This window comes from Ictidomys tridecemlineatus, chromosome 1 (genome assembly GCF_052094955.1).
Source record: "Ictidomys tridecemlineatus isolate mIctTri1 chromosome 1, mIctTri1.hap1, whole genome shotgun sequence".
Lineage (NCBI taxonomy): Eukaryota > Metazoa > Chordata > Mammalia > Rodentia > Sciuridae > Ictidomys > Ictidomys tridecemlineatus.
Genome location: NC_135477.1, coordinates 192,331,492 through 192,345,197, shown reverse-complemented (window position 1 = coordinate 192,345,197; position 13,706 = coordinate 192,331,492).

Sequence of the window (13,706 nt, the reverse complement as noted above, 5' to 3'; positions counted from 1 at the left end):
ATTAAGGAAGTTGGTACCTAATCCCACATGATGTAGATTAGGGCCTATTTTTTCTTCTATTAGACACAGGGTCTCTGGTTTTATTCCTAGGACCTTGATCCATTTTGAGTTGAGTTTTGTGCATGGTGAGAGATATGGGTTTAATTTCATAGCTTAGTTGGTGGAGTGCTTACTTTGCATGCACAAGGCCCTGGGTTCAATTCCCAGGAACCCCCTCCCCCCAAAAAAATCCTTAAAAAATATTTCCAGCCCTTTTTGTTTTTCCTTTTTTTTAAAAAAAAATTTTGAGATAGGGTCTTGCTAAATTGCTGAGAATGTATTCAAACTTGCCATCCTCCATAGTAGTACATTTCTGTAGGTGGATTACAGGCCTCTAAGGCCTAAGAACATAAATTATTACCATAAATCTTGAAGGACAAAGAAACCTGATGGTAACTGCATCTATTGTGTGTGTGACTCTGCGTCTGCTGCATTCTTGCCTCAGCTATCTTGTTATCTCTATTGTATTAAAGAGCCCATTATAATAGCAATAATTCCTGCCATCAACTGCAAATTGCAAAGTACAGCCATCAACAACCAAGATTCTTAAAGATATTGGTGACTGTTTTAATCAGCTTGTAATCACTGTGACCAAAATACTCAACAAGAACAATTTAGATCAGGAAAAGTTTATTTTGGTTCACAGTTTCAGAGTTCAGTCCATGGTTCAGCCCAAGGTGAGGTAGAACACCATATCTAAAGGGCATGGTGAAGGAAAGTAGTGCAGGACATGACCACTAGAAATCAAGGAGAGAGGGGTGTGGTGGAGTGGAGAGAGGGGGGGGGAGGGAGAGATGGGGGGGCAGAAGCAATGCCCATCAGGGACAAAATATAAGTCCCCAAATTATGTCCACTATGACCTATTTGCTCCAGCCACACCCTACATGCCCTTTGCTACCACTCAGTTAATCCATCTGTGGATTAATTAACTAATTAGGTTACAACTCTCATTATCATTATGCCTGTGAACGTTCTTGAATTCTCATTCATGAGATTTTGGAAGACTCCTCATATTCAAATGATAACGCTGAATGTCTTAGCAGTTTCTTCCTTATTGAGTGTCCTCTGCCTCACCCCAGGGATGTTAATCTGGTTGGGGTACTTAGGTCTTATATAGTAATTCATTAAATGTTTTCCCATCTTTTGGATTCTTAGGATCCCTTTAGCAATATTATGTTAGGAACTATCCTAGCAAAAATATTTCAGGACAAACCTTAGTTTCATTGCCACATGATCAAAGCCTAAGACTAATCAGTGCCTCCATTCAATAAATTCTCCCATACCTAGCCTTGTGTTCCACTTCTTGTTGTACAGCTCTGAAGCTCTACTCTCCCATTTTCTTCTCAAGTTTCTGCCAGAACTTGTTAGTAAGATATGTCAATTCCTTTGCTACATAAACTGTTTCCTTGTAAAATTGATTATACTTCTCTGATAAGGTTGTGTTGAACACTTACTGTAACCATTAACTGGAAGCAATGAAGAGAGGTATGTAAATCATGAATGAAAACATTATCTTGAGATATACTTGTCTCAGAGAACGTCATTACATAACCTTCTATGGCTAGGATAAGAGGGCTTCCCTTGATTATTATGAAGTTTAAAAAAAAATTGGGAGTTCAAAAATTTCAGATTTATCTACTCAAATAACCCTGTTTTGTCCAATGTACCATTTTCTTCTTCTAAAACCACATGTGTTCACATAGGGGTCTCTTGAATCTATGCATTCAGTGAGCACTGAGGCTCTGTCACCTTTCATTAGATCCTGAATCTGATTTTCATCATGTTCTTCCATGATACATTTGAAGGTGAAAGATTCCCTAAAAACTTCCTTGGAAGTGCACTGGATTTCATATTGTTCCTTGTTTTAGTATTTGGCTGATTTGAGCTTAGCATTTTACTTTTTCAACATTTGTAGTGCCAATTAAGAGAAATCAGCTCATACAATTCTATAATTATTGCTGGTCATATACATTTAAAACACCACTACCATCATATGTTTTAATACTTCTCCTTTCACCTGTATTTATTCCAATTAAACAAAGGTAAAAACCAGGAATTCTCACCATTTTATTTACCACTAGCACTGAACCTTCACTGTTATCAAAAGAGTGAGTAATGCTGCTCTAAAATCCCAGCCTTATTGTCTACTTTAAAAGAATATTCCCATTATCAACTTTCTTCCCCTAAGTTCTCCAAAGAACAAGACACAAGGTAGAGAATTAGGTATCACTATCTAATTAGATGATGCATTTTCAGGGTTTAGGAGTGAGAAAATAGGAAAAAAACAATAAAAGAAGGGGTCAACATGCTGGTCACTACTTACTATAGTATAACTGCCCATCCATGTGGCACTGTCTCTAAAGAAGCTAAATAAACGAGTAAATATTAGGGTGTTTTATCTAGGAAAGGTAAAGGTCCAGAACTTATCTAGTCTGTCTTCTCTCCTACTGACCAAAGTTACATTCCATGAGAAATCATTTCCCTTGCACAATAGGCTGCATATGAATGAGGAGGGCAAAAAAATTTACTAGCATAGTTCAGACCTCATCATCAACATAAAAGCCTGAGTCAGGTGGAAAAAATATACATAGCATGGGCATGAGGCAAGATATCATGAGTTGTGAATTCAAGGAGTTGATTAGTGCCCATGCAAAGCAGCAGTTGGTCTAAAACATGTGACTAGATGTCTAGAGACGATGAAGCTGAATGATATTTAAAGTATTTGGTTTAATTTTGGTTATGTTTATGAAAGGAGAACATAATTAAATTTGTTTTGTAAGTAAGTCTGATATCCTTTTCCTGTTGATATTGACACCACTTGTGCTCACTAGTAACTGAATCTACATTAACTTCTCATTAAGTGATGTACTTTGTGCTATTTTGCTTTCATCTTTGTTTTTGATAATTTGAAATTGCACTATGCTTTTCAATTTTTTAAAATTTGCTGTTTAATTCAGGAGTTTTAAAAGAATGGAACATTTAAGATTTTGTTCTGGGCTTACTTTATATTCTTTAATAAATTGCTTCATTATATAACATTTTAGCTTTAAATAAAATAAGTTAAATAACTTTTAATTTCATGTTATGTAAAACAATAAATGTGCCTTTACTAACCCATCTGTCTAACTACAGATCTTTTCTAATTCAAGATGTGGTACAGATTGTAGGTTACAGGTATTATTTATTTTTATAAGTAAATAAGTTCTTTTTCAAGTGACATTTGTGATTATTAAATTCAGTTAATATTTGTACAGAAATTAATTGGACTTCTTCTTCCCAAGGCTCAACAAAAGTCCATTGATACCATATTTTCTGTTTCTACTTCTCAATTTTAATTAATTGATTTTCTGCATTATGTGTTTGAGTTAAATTTTCAATGTATCTATATTACTGCCTTAATTTATGAACCATTGAATATCATAAAATAAAGACAATTTCATCACCATTTATTCCCCAGTCTTGTCTCTCTCTAGAAAAGGAAAAAAGAAATAGCTCTATAAGCATCCATCCATTATCTTTTAGTATTTGAGGTTGCAAATGTTTAATTTTTAATCCAGCTTGGAATTCACCAAAGGTTTCTTGTATTTTTTCTGATCCCTGTGTAACATATATATTTTGGGGCCAGAATTTTAATACCATAATTTCTTTGTCTTAACATTACAAAAAGTGTAAAAGGATATCTGCATTGTTAATTATTCTTGGATTGTCTTCTTTAGCTATAGATATTTTAAAAGCATTTATTCTGCTTTTTCTAGCTAAGTCCTTTCAAGACATATCTTAGGATAATTCTTCCCTTCTAAGATGAAGAATTTCTGTTCTGCATCACAGTTTGTTTGCATTAGTTCTCTATATTCAGTTTGCATGTGTGGTGTTCTATGCGTCCATCCTTGAATAAAAATTGCTCAATCCTAATTAATAGCCCTGGTTAGCCTATTATTAAGAAACATGTGTTCCTGAAGTTATCTCTTATTGCCTACTTAAGTGACAATAGAAACCTTCTTAAAATGGAAAGCAAATTAATGTATAGAATATTTTAGAACAATTACTGACTTTTAACAGGCTTGACTTGTGAAGAGGAAATTGTTGGGTTTTTTTTTTTTGGGGGGGGGAGTGTCTTCCATTGAACCCAGGGCACTAACCATTGAGCAACATACCCAGCCCTTCTAATTTTTTATTTTGAGACAGGGTCTCTGTAAGTTGCTTAGGGCCTTATTAAGTTTCTGAGGCTGGCTTTGAACTTTCGAGCCTCCCGCCTCAGACTCAAGAGTCACTGGGAATACAACGGAATGCCAGGGCATCACAAGGAATCTTAATCTGTTGCTTTGCTTTCTCTTCTAGGATGAAAGTTTATTTTTATATTCAGCCTGTATTTATTTAAATGTCTTTTGCTGAAGCAGTACTTGGTAATCTTACACACCTCCCAGTAATTGTTCATCAGCACTGTCCTCACATATAGGTAACACCACATTGCAAGTTTCCATGTGCCAATTTTCCCCTAATTCTCCAATCCTATTATTTTACTGGGATCTAAATTTTCAGAGTTTCTTATGGCTATGAGTACATGGGGGATGGTAAAATATAAGAAGGCAATGTCCCCAGCTAACATTAAAAGCAAATTACATTTCATGAAATGGATGGCTGTTCAAATGTCTGCATACCTGTACTACAGATGGGTTGTGAGTGTGAATTGTGGCCCTGCTCAGCTTCCTTCTTTAGCACTGCTCACAGTTCGGAGGTCAAGTATGTATAGGCTTCCAGTTGTTTCTCAGTCCAGCCAGTATCTATGTAATTCTGGCCATGGCTCCCACATACTGAGGAACAGTTATCTTCTTTCTTTTCAAGTATTGCTTGACAGAGTGACTTTTCATTTTTCTTCCTTTTAAAAGGTGATTGAGAGAGGGCATGTCAAGGATGGCTTATGTGATGTTTCAAGCAATCATTTTGCTTCTCAAGAGCAAATAACATCTGCATAAGGGATGACTTTGAAAAAGGAAATATCATCAGGGGGCTTCATTTACTGATCTGTGGAGTGGTTATATTACATTTTTTTCCATCAACTTAAAAATCCCCAGACATTAATTGTTCTTGATACTCAGAGTGGCTGACAGCCAGAAGGGAAATCTAGGGATCAGATAGAAGAACATGACTTGGCTCTATAGAGAAACATATCTCTTCAACAGTATATTTTACCATGAGATAAAGGAGTCAGTGTTCATACACGTACACACACACACACACACACACACACACACTAATGAGGACAAACTTAAGACAAATAAATTATTAAATTATTTTAATGGCATATATACTAGAATCTATTCACTTTGAAAGTAGAATTTGGAAAGAGATATTTAAATAAGAGTTGTAAATAGCTAGTGTCCCTTCATGTTCCTTAAGTATACATGCAAACATACACATGCACACATGTACACACGCACAAACACATACACAATAGGATTTTTCTATTTTACTCAAAAAATACATTAAAGATTCAAATGTATTTAACAGTTTGGTAATGAAAAGATTGTAAAAAATTTGCAAAATCACAATGAGATAAGAATTCTTAGTTTTTTTTAATATTTGACAAGATTTTTGAGTCTCTTAGATTCATCCTCTAAAAAGGATATGCCTATCAACTTAGTGACATTGTATGAATTATGATGCATTTATGTGCATGTAATAGATGTCAATTTCTGCTGCTTAACCTTATAATAGCAATTTATTTTCGTAAAAAAAAATGTGAAGGTAGGGAGTATAGATCCCTTTTATCTTTCTGCTCCATCTTTCTTATAGACAAGGCTTTATCTTCATGTTTGACATATCTTGTTGGCAAGATGGCTTCTCTACTTCAGCTGTGCATTGGGTTAGAAAGAGAAAGAAAAAAGGAGGTGTCTGTATTAGGGAAACAAAAGTATTCCAGGAATACCCTGCTGGGTTTGTACCTGTATCTCATTGCCTCTATAAAGTTACATGGCCTCTGTTGGCACAGAAGTCTGAGAGAGTCAATATTTTATCTGGAAACATTGCCATTCTGTGCAAAAAAGAACTTCTATCCCTATAGAATAAGGTAAGAATAGCTTTTGGTGTCAAGATTTATTGAACTAGAATGGTATATAATCACAACTAGTACTATTAGGTGGCCTAAAATTTGCAGGGTAATTCTGAATGTTGAAACTCATTCATTTTTGCTATATTTGAATTATTTCTTATAGCTATTGCAACAAACTTTTCAATATACTTTTTTTTCTTAGCCTCATATAAGTGAAAATGAGGTCATTGCAGGATATTAATAACTTTTACATACTACAACATTGTTTTTCATGCACCTTGCCTAAAGGATGGCTTTAGGGCTCCTGTTATGATAAACACCAATCTCCTTCGGACAAAATTTAATTTCTAAGTCATACGACCCATCCACAAAATCTCAAGGATTTTTCTGAGTTAATTACCAATGTCAGTTTAAAATGATACTTGTTTAATGTTTACATCTGTGAGACTACATCTTGAAGAATATAAGCATGAAACATTCTTTCAAGATACAATTATTTTGTATATTTCTGCTAACATTAACATCTGAAATCCAGTATTTGATGGACTACTTTTTAGAGTCTTAATATTGTCACCTCTTAAGTAATACTTTTTGCACTTATAAAAAGAACATTTCTTAATTGTATTCTATCTTCCATTGAAATGTAAATCTTAGGTTCTATGCATTTCTGAAAATCTTTATCTTGTTGATAATCAAGATGGGCAGATTTTTCCATGACATTTAGGTAGTAGGAAAGGAAGAGAGAGTAAAGATAGGATACTTGTTCTATGATTCTATCTAAAGGGTTCTCAGATGTGAACATAACACATTTTTTTCTGAATGCAAATTTAATAGTAATTCATATCTAAGATAATTTGATATTACAGATTTACATGTAATTTCAAATTGTCTATGAATTTAATTAGAATTAATTCTATCTCATCTTACACATCTTATTGAATACATTTTTCAAATCTAATTCCAATTTGAGATGATTTGTGATTTCTAAACATTTACATGCAAGTGTGTTAAGGTATCCAATATATCACATGACATGTGAGGGTTAGATAAAATAAGATTTTCTCCAATTATAAAGGAAACTAAGTAACCACCTTGTGTATAAAAATGTTTCCCTTATTTGCTTATAGATAACACATTGAGGGAAAAATGTATATGTGAAAATGCAATTGAGGAGATAACCAAATAGGAATTTTAAAAAAGAAAAGAACAAGAAACTCTATAAAAGACAATGTACTTCATATACTACATTATACATATGCATATAAAGGTATATTTTAGATATATGATATATGAATATATAAATATGTGATATTCTGAAGAAGCAAAACTGGTAACAGAAACTCGCTCATCAACTTTGTTTTCTATTATAATGCCCCTTGAGATCTGCTCTGCAGGGTAATTCTTCTCCCCCTAGGTAAATCCATAATTGGGCTCCCATAGCTATCTTAAATATTGAAAATTTTCTTTTCTTGGCACTTTAGTCATTTAAACTGTTTCAGTTTGGGAGCTGATAGGTGTAGCCAGAGTAGTGATAAAAAACCTCCAAGCTTTATTCAAAATTAAAGCTTCTGCATTCACCTAATCAGTCATGCTATTGAAGATAGGTCTCCAGAACAAAAGTGGGACCTAGATATATACTTCAATTCTTTCCTCTTTTCCACAGTTGCAGCTTGCACTGTTTCTGACTACACCAAGGTTCAAGTTGGAAGAGGAAAAGAGAATAGTCTAGAGCACAGGAAATCTCCTGCATGCTGGTGCTTTGTTGAGCTGCCCATGGATGCTGTCTGGGCTTGGTAGGGGTCAAAGCTGATTCTTGGTCTCCTGTCCTTTGCAGAGTGTTTCAGTTCACTGCAGGGTTCCTGAGGATATTTGCTCCTTTCCCTTGGCTGAATTTCACTGACAGTGATTTTGCTAACAGCAGTCTATCTCTCCATAGACTGTCTCTGTTGGAATTATACTGACTTTTCAGCAGCTCTTTGAGACAAAGCCCAATTAAGATGACTCCAGGCCAATTTTTCACCCACATATGTGTACAACATACCTGTGCATATATTTTTGGTACATTTTCAGTTATAAATTTAAGCAACTGTTCAAAGCAAAGCCCTCTGTGGCACTAGTGTTGCCTCAACATAGATAGCATCAGTAGTTTCTTCTTTGTTTCTACTTCTCCATACATATCTATTCATCTCAAAATTCCAGGTATAATGAATGCTTACTTTGATTTTTCCATGTGGGGAAAGGTGTTGGGGAATATTGGAAAGAGCTTTTGTCATATTTTTTTTTTCACTCCAGCACACTCTACAACAACACTGCAATCACCTACCATATAATACCTAGATCACAGCGGTAGCTAATGTTGTCCTCCAGTAACAAGAATTTTGTGATACATTATGTTTAACTATCAATATTATCTGTTTGGGTTTTGGTCTTTCCAAGATCAGCATTATTACTTTCTAGGCCCATTTTATGTAAACAAATAGGTTCCCTTTAAAAAATGTTAAAGTTTTGTTAGTAATAAACCAATGATTTGATTTTATCTTGTGAAAAGTAAAGGGAATTTTGCTCATTTGAAGTAATAGTATGAATTTTTTGTTTTAATGTTTAGATGTTTATTATATAAAAATAAATACATTTGAAACAGGAAATATCACTATGAACTTATTTTAATCTTTTGATGTGTTCATTATATTACATACAAATGTATTTTGAATATCTATTTAAAGCTCAGTCCTCCAAGAGGGCCTAAAGCAATGGCCAACAGATAGCATATATGAGCCAAATTACTGAATTCTGTTTTCTAAATAGTATGTGTTTTTGAAAAAAGCCAGAGATCTTGAAGGATAGGCATATTCCATAACTTGTGAAGAGAAACAATATAAATTTGGAACAAATTGTTATATCAGAAAACAAGGAATGGCTCAAAGAATCAGAGGGCCACGACAAAAGGGCAAGGAAACCACACTCAAGGAACACTTATTGGCCAAATCTGGGACAATTTGAGGGTCAATATCAGGGATGCTGGTAGTACAGTCTATACCTAGCAAAGTAAGTAAGAATCTAGGAGTCCATACTGATATACACTTTAAAAATAATTAAATAAAGAGACAGCTATTAAAGGCTCATTCATTTACTGAGACTAAAAAGAACCTGCATAGCAAAAATATTTCCCTAGTCGGTTATGAAAAATCTAAAACAAAAGCCAGTCACTTGGGTCCTCATCTCCTGAGACACTGCACAAGTGCTGAAATATCAGAAACTTTGCGAGGGAAAATATTTTTGTATTACAAGTATGTATTTTCAATTCCGCTGAAGTCATTTTAATGTCATGTCTCTGACATCTATTTCAGTATGATGCTACCCTTCTTCCCTGGTAGAAACTACTTTTGATTTGGCCTGCCAAAAGGTCCGTTATGATGTATTGATTACATGATCATCTTATCTCCTAATTTATTACTTGAGAACATAACAAGATAGTATCTCAGTAAATATGAGAGTCTATCAAAGGAAGCAGAATATGTATTATTTCATAATATTTACTATAAAATCTGGAGGATATCAGGGTTTGTGAAGTCTGAAACTTATACAATGTGGGAAGCACTCTTTAAGAATAAAAACTCAAAATTGCAAACACAAACTTAGATGTAAAAACAAGTATTTATTTAGAATAAGAAATGACATCCCAACAAATTACTGAAATTATACAAAACATTGTTAAAATTATAATCCCACAAATATGACATAAACAAGAAAAAATTGCTTTTTTAATAATTAATAGCCTGCCATACTTCTTTAATATATTGTTCCCTATACAATTTGATTCAGTATTCCCTGATCAAATCATTATATGATGATAATTTTGTGATATCAAATATTCTATGGTAAGAATAGAATGATTAGTTTTTCACTTATGAAACATTTTAAAATTATTGACATCTTAGCTTTTTTTAACTTTGCAATTGGTTATTGAAAATATGATGTAACCATTTAGGATTATTTTTAAATTTTGGAAAAAAATCTCTTATCATTTCTTTTGTATTTAAGCCACAACATGAAAATGTTATTTCAGGGTTTGTGGTAGAGTAAATAATCTTTTATTCTTTTTGAAGTAAGCTTAACCAACCCATTTATAGATGACTTCATGTCACCATGCTTACTGATCAATGTGGGGTTGAAGGAGTATTCCTAGAGCCATCCCATTCCACTAAGGGACAACTAGACACCACCTAACTCTACACAAAAGGACAGAGAGCACATAGTATATGTCACTGAACTTATACTAAATGTATTGACTCAATTTACCTTTGGGCAGATCCCGAAGTTAGAATGAAAACAGATTGATTTAGTGGATATACATATCCGATAACACTATTGAACATTGTTAAACCCTTCTCTTGGCCATGGAAGGTGAAAGTGCAAGTGAGGGGATCTAAAGCTTGTGTTTGGGGAGTTGCTGATAACCTTGTGCTGCAAATGTACTGGGACCAGTCTTTATTACCAGTGAAATTATCTCTGTTTGTTTTTCCCAGGTGTATTTGTGCTCCTCCATAAAGTAGTGTGTAGATTTCAATTCACCTCCTCCATCATCCCACAAAATATGTCTTGAGCTTCTCTGTGTGCCAGGCCTATTCTAGGTACTGGGAAAGGAGCAGAGAACAGAAGAGGAAATGTCTCATTTGATAACATGTCTCATCTCCCATTCTAGAGGGAGAAGATGTGCAATAAAATGAAATGTATATAGGTGGTTTTAAATAATAAATTTTCTCAAGGAAATGAAACAGGTTCCTGAAAGAGAATAGACTGGCAAAAGAGTGGAGGGAAGGGAACTATATTAGATGAATGGAAGGCAGAAGGTCTCCGTGAACTCTACCCAGACCTAAAAGTGCAAAACTTGGATGCATGAGGATATGAGGAAAGAACAATTCAGGTAGAGGAAAGAGCCAATGAGAAATATGTTTGAATGGTGTAAGTGTCAGGAACAGAGGTATCACAGGATACAGTAAGCAGAGGAAATTCAATGTCTACTTGGTTCTCATGATCTTAGATTTCAACTTATTTTCCTTAAGAATCCCTTCAAAGATATCTTTCAGAGAAATGCCTGGTGCTCACATAGATTGATACACCTGAGATAAGGGTAAAAGAAACTGTGTTGGCTGGTGTGACTGATGAAAAGAGGTAAAAGTGAAGAGAGATGAAATTAGCTTTAGTTCTTTAATTCTTTTCCTTTCCTGTTCCCTTGATGTTGGCTCAGTTCACTGAGACAGTACCATGGAATTTCACTGATACAACTTGGTAGAATTGGAAACCACCAGAGAGATTTTCCTAAGTGAACCTCCTGAATGTCCTTGCTTTACACATATTATCTTCTTGGGATTGGCATAAAAAAATATGCCTGTGGAAAAACCTCCTGGATACTGCATGACTGTTTCCTTTTCCTAACTCTCTTGCCACATCTCCCATCATCTCACCTTCCTACCTTCACATACAGCTCTTCCATTTCTGCCAAGGACATAGGAGTTGAAAAAACCTTCGGGTTCCAAGTTATGAACACAAGTTCCAGTAAATATAGTGCAATGAATGCTTCGAATATAATTCTACCAGTCTAACTTAAGAAGGGAAAAAACTAACCACACAAAACATGCTATTAAATCATGATTTCCATAAAGTGATAACTAGCTCTCACTGCCAATATATTTAAGTGTGGGCTGAACATCCATCATAAAGTATGGTAAACTGAAATACTGAATTGAAAATTATAGGCCAAAAATGACTCAATCTTTACATATTTCCATGAATCTAATTTGCATTCACTTTGAGTAATCATAATTCAATTTAACGTTTTATTGTTTTGAATGAAATAATGATAAATATTCTAGCGGATATTGGCTTTTAACTAGAACAAATATATCATGGAAATTGTACTGAAAGTAAATGCTAAATTATTAAATTGTTCTGAAGATACATACTATGCTGGACTCTATGTACTCTAGGATGAATTAATAGTGTTTCTGTCCTAAGGAAACTCACAAGTGATAAAAGGAGAAATGCAGACTAGTAATTGTGAAGCAGTGTTTCAAATACACAGATGTTAGTAGCTTAAAGATGTAGCAATTCTATAGGTTGTGGGCAGGGGACAGTGAGAGCAGGCTCCCTTAGGAGGAAATGCTTGAAGCAGAGTTCATCAGACAAAAAAATAACAAATGAGAAGAATACTAAACAAAGAAACAACAACACAAAGTCTCAGAGGCATGGATTAGCACCATGTACGGTGAGAAATCAGGGGAGAATTAATTTTAAGCAGAAATCAAATTGTGAAAGATCTCAAAAACTAATGTATAAAGTAATCCAATTGAATGCATAAATCAGTGAAAGTTAGAATTACGTACTTACTCTGACAAGCTAAGTTTCCACCTCAGGACATAAATATATTTTCTTCTCTGCCTAAAAAGCCTTTCTCCAAACTTTTTGCAAAATTGAATACTGTTTATTGTTCAAGTCTTGGTATAAAAATCACTTGCTAGGAGAAGCTTTCCCTTACCATTCAATTAAAGTAGTACTACTCTACCACACTCACCTGCTAACTTTCCATTTTCTTTGCATGTGAAGCTTTCAGTATAGATAGAATGGAAACATACAATAAATACCAATTTTACAACTCTCTATAACATGCCCACATCCCCTTGTTTTCTAATCTTTACACTCCTCCAAATTAGACTGAGAAAATCTTGGAAATTGCTAAGCAACGTTTGGTGTAGTGCAGACTCCAGGGAATTGTTAGCTGGCAACATTCCCTTTATCCTGTAAAAACATTTTTTTTTTCACTAGTAGCCAAATGAGTATGACTAAAGCTGAAGAGACCCTTTCAGAGATATTTGCATTTTATTATCTCAAAGAAAGAAATCTCTAGTGCAACATTATCAGGCAATATGACAAAACATAGTGAAACATTTTGTAAAGAGTGAAAATGGTTTCTAGCCATTTAAATCATTCCTCCTATGCAAATCATTCTACTCTTGAGGACAGACCTACATTTGTCTCCAGAGAAATAAACTGGGAAATAAATCTCAATTAATTCTGGAAAAATTAACACTTCTTTCATTTAGTACTTCCTGCTAAAATGTAAGTTTTGAGTAATATTTATTTAATATCCTTTAAAATATTTCGGAGGCTTAAAAATTGTAATAAGTTTATTTTTCTTGTGGTCTATATTTTAATAAATCCCTAAAGCCTTGCAATTACATAATCAAGCAGACTGCATGTTCCATTGCCTCTTCGATTTTGGTTAAAAATCCCCAAACTCACATTCTTATGAAATAAAGAAAATATATCTTTATTTCTAGTTCTCCCAGCAAGTTATTGTTGACAATACAAATAAAATTATAAATGCAGCCTAAGGTGGGAAGCACAACTGCACTGCATTAAAATATGTCCTTAAAATCTTAAAAATATTATTAAAATGTCAGTCCCTGTACTATACAAGTTTTTAATATAAGGAAATAATTTAATTGAGATCCAAACTAGATGGGATTTAATTTATAGACTACATAAAACTAGTAATTGAGTGATGTCAGGGCCATTGTTAACTGTAGGTAAAAATGTTTATGATTATTATCCTTTAAAA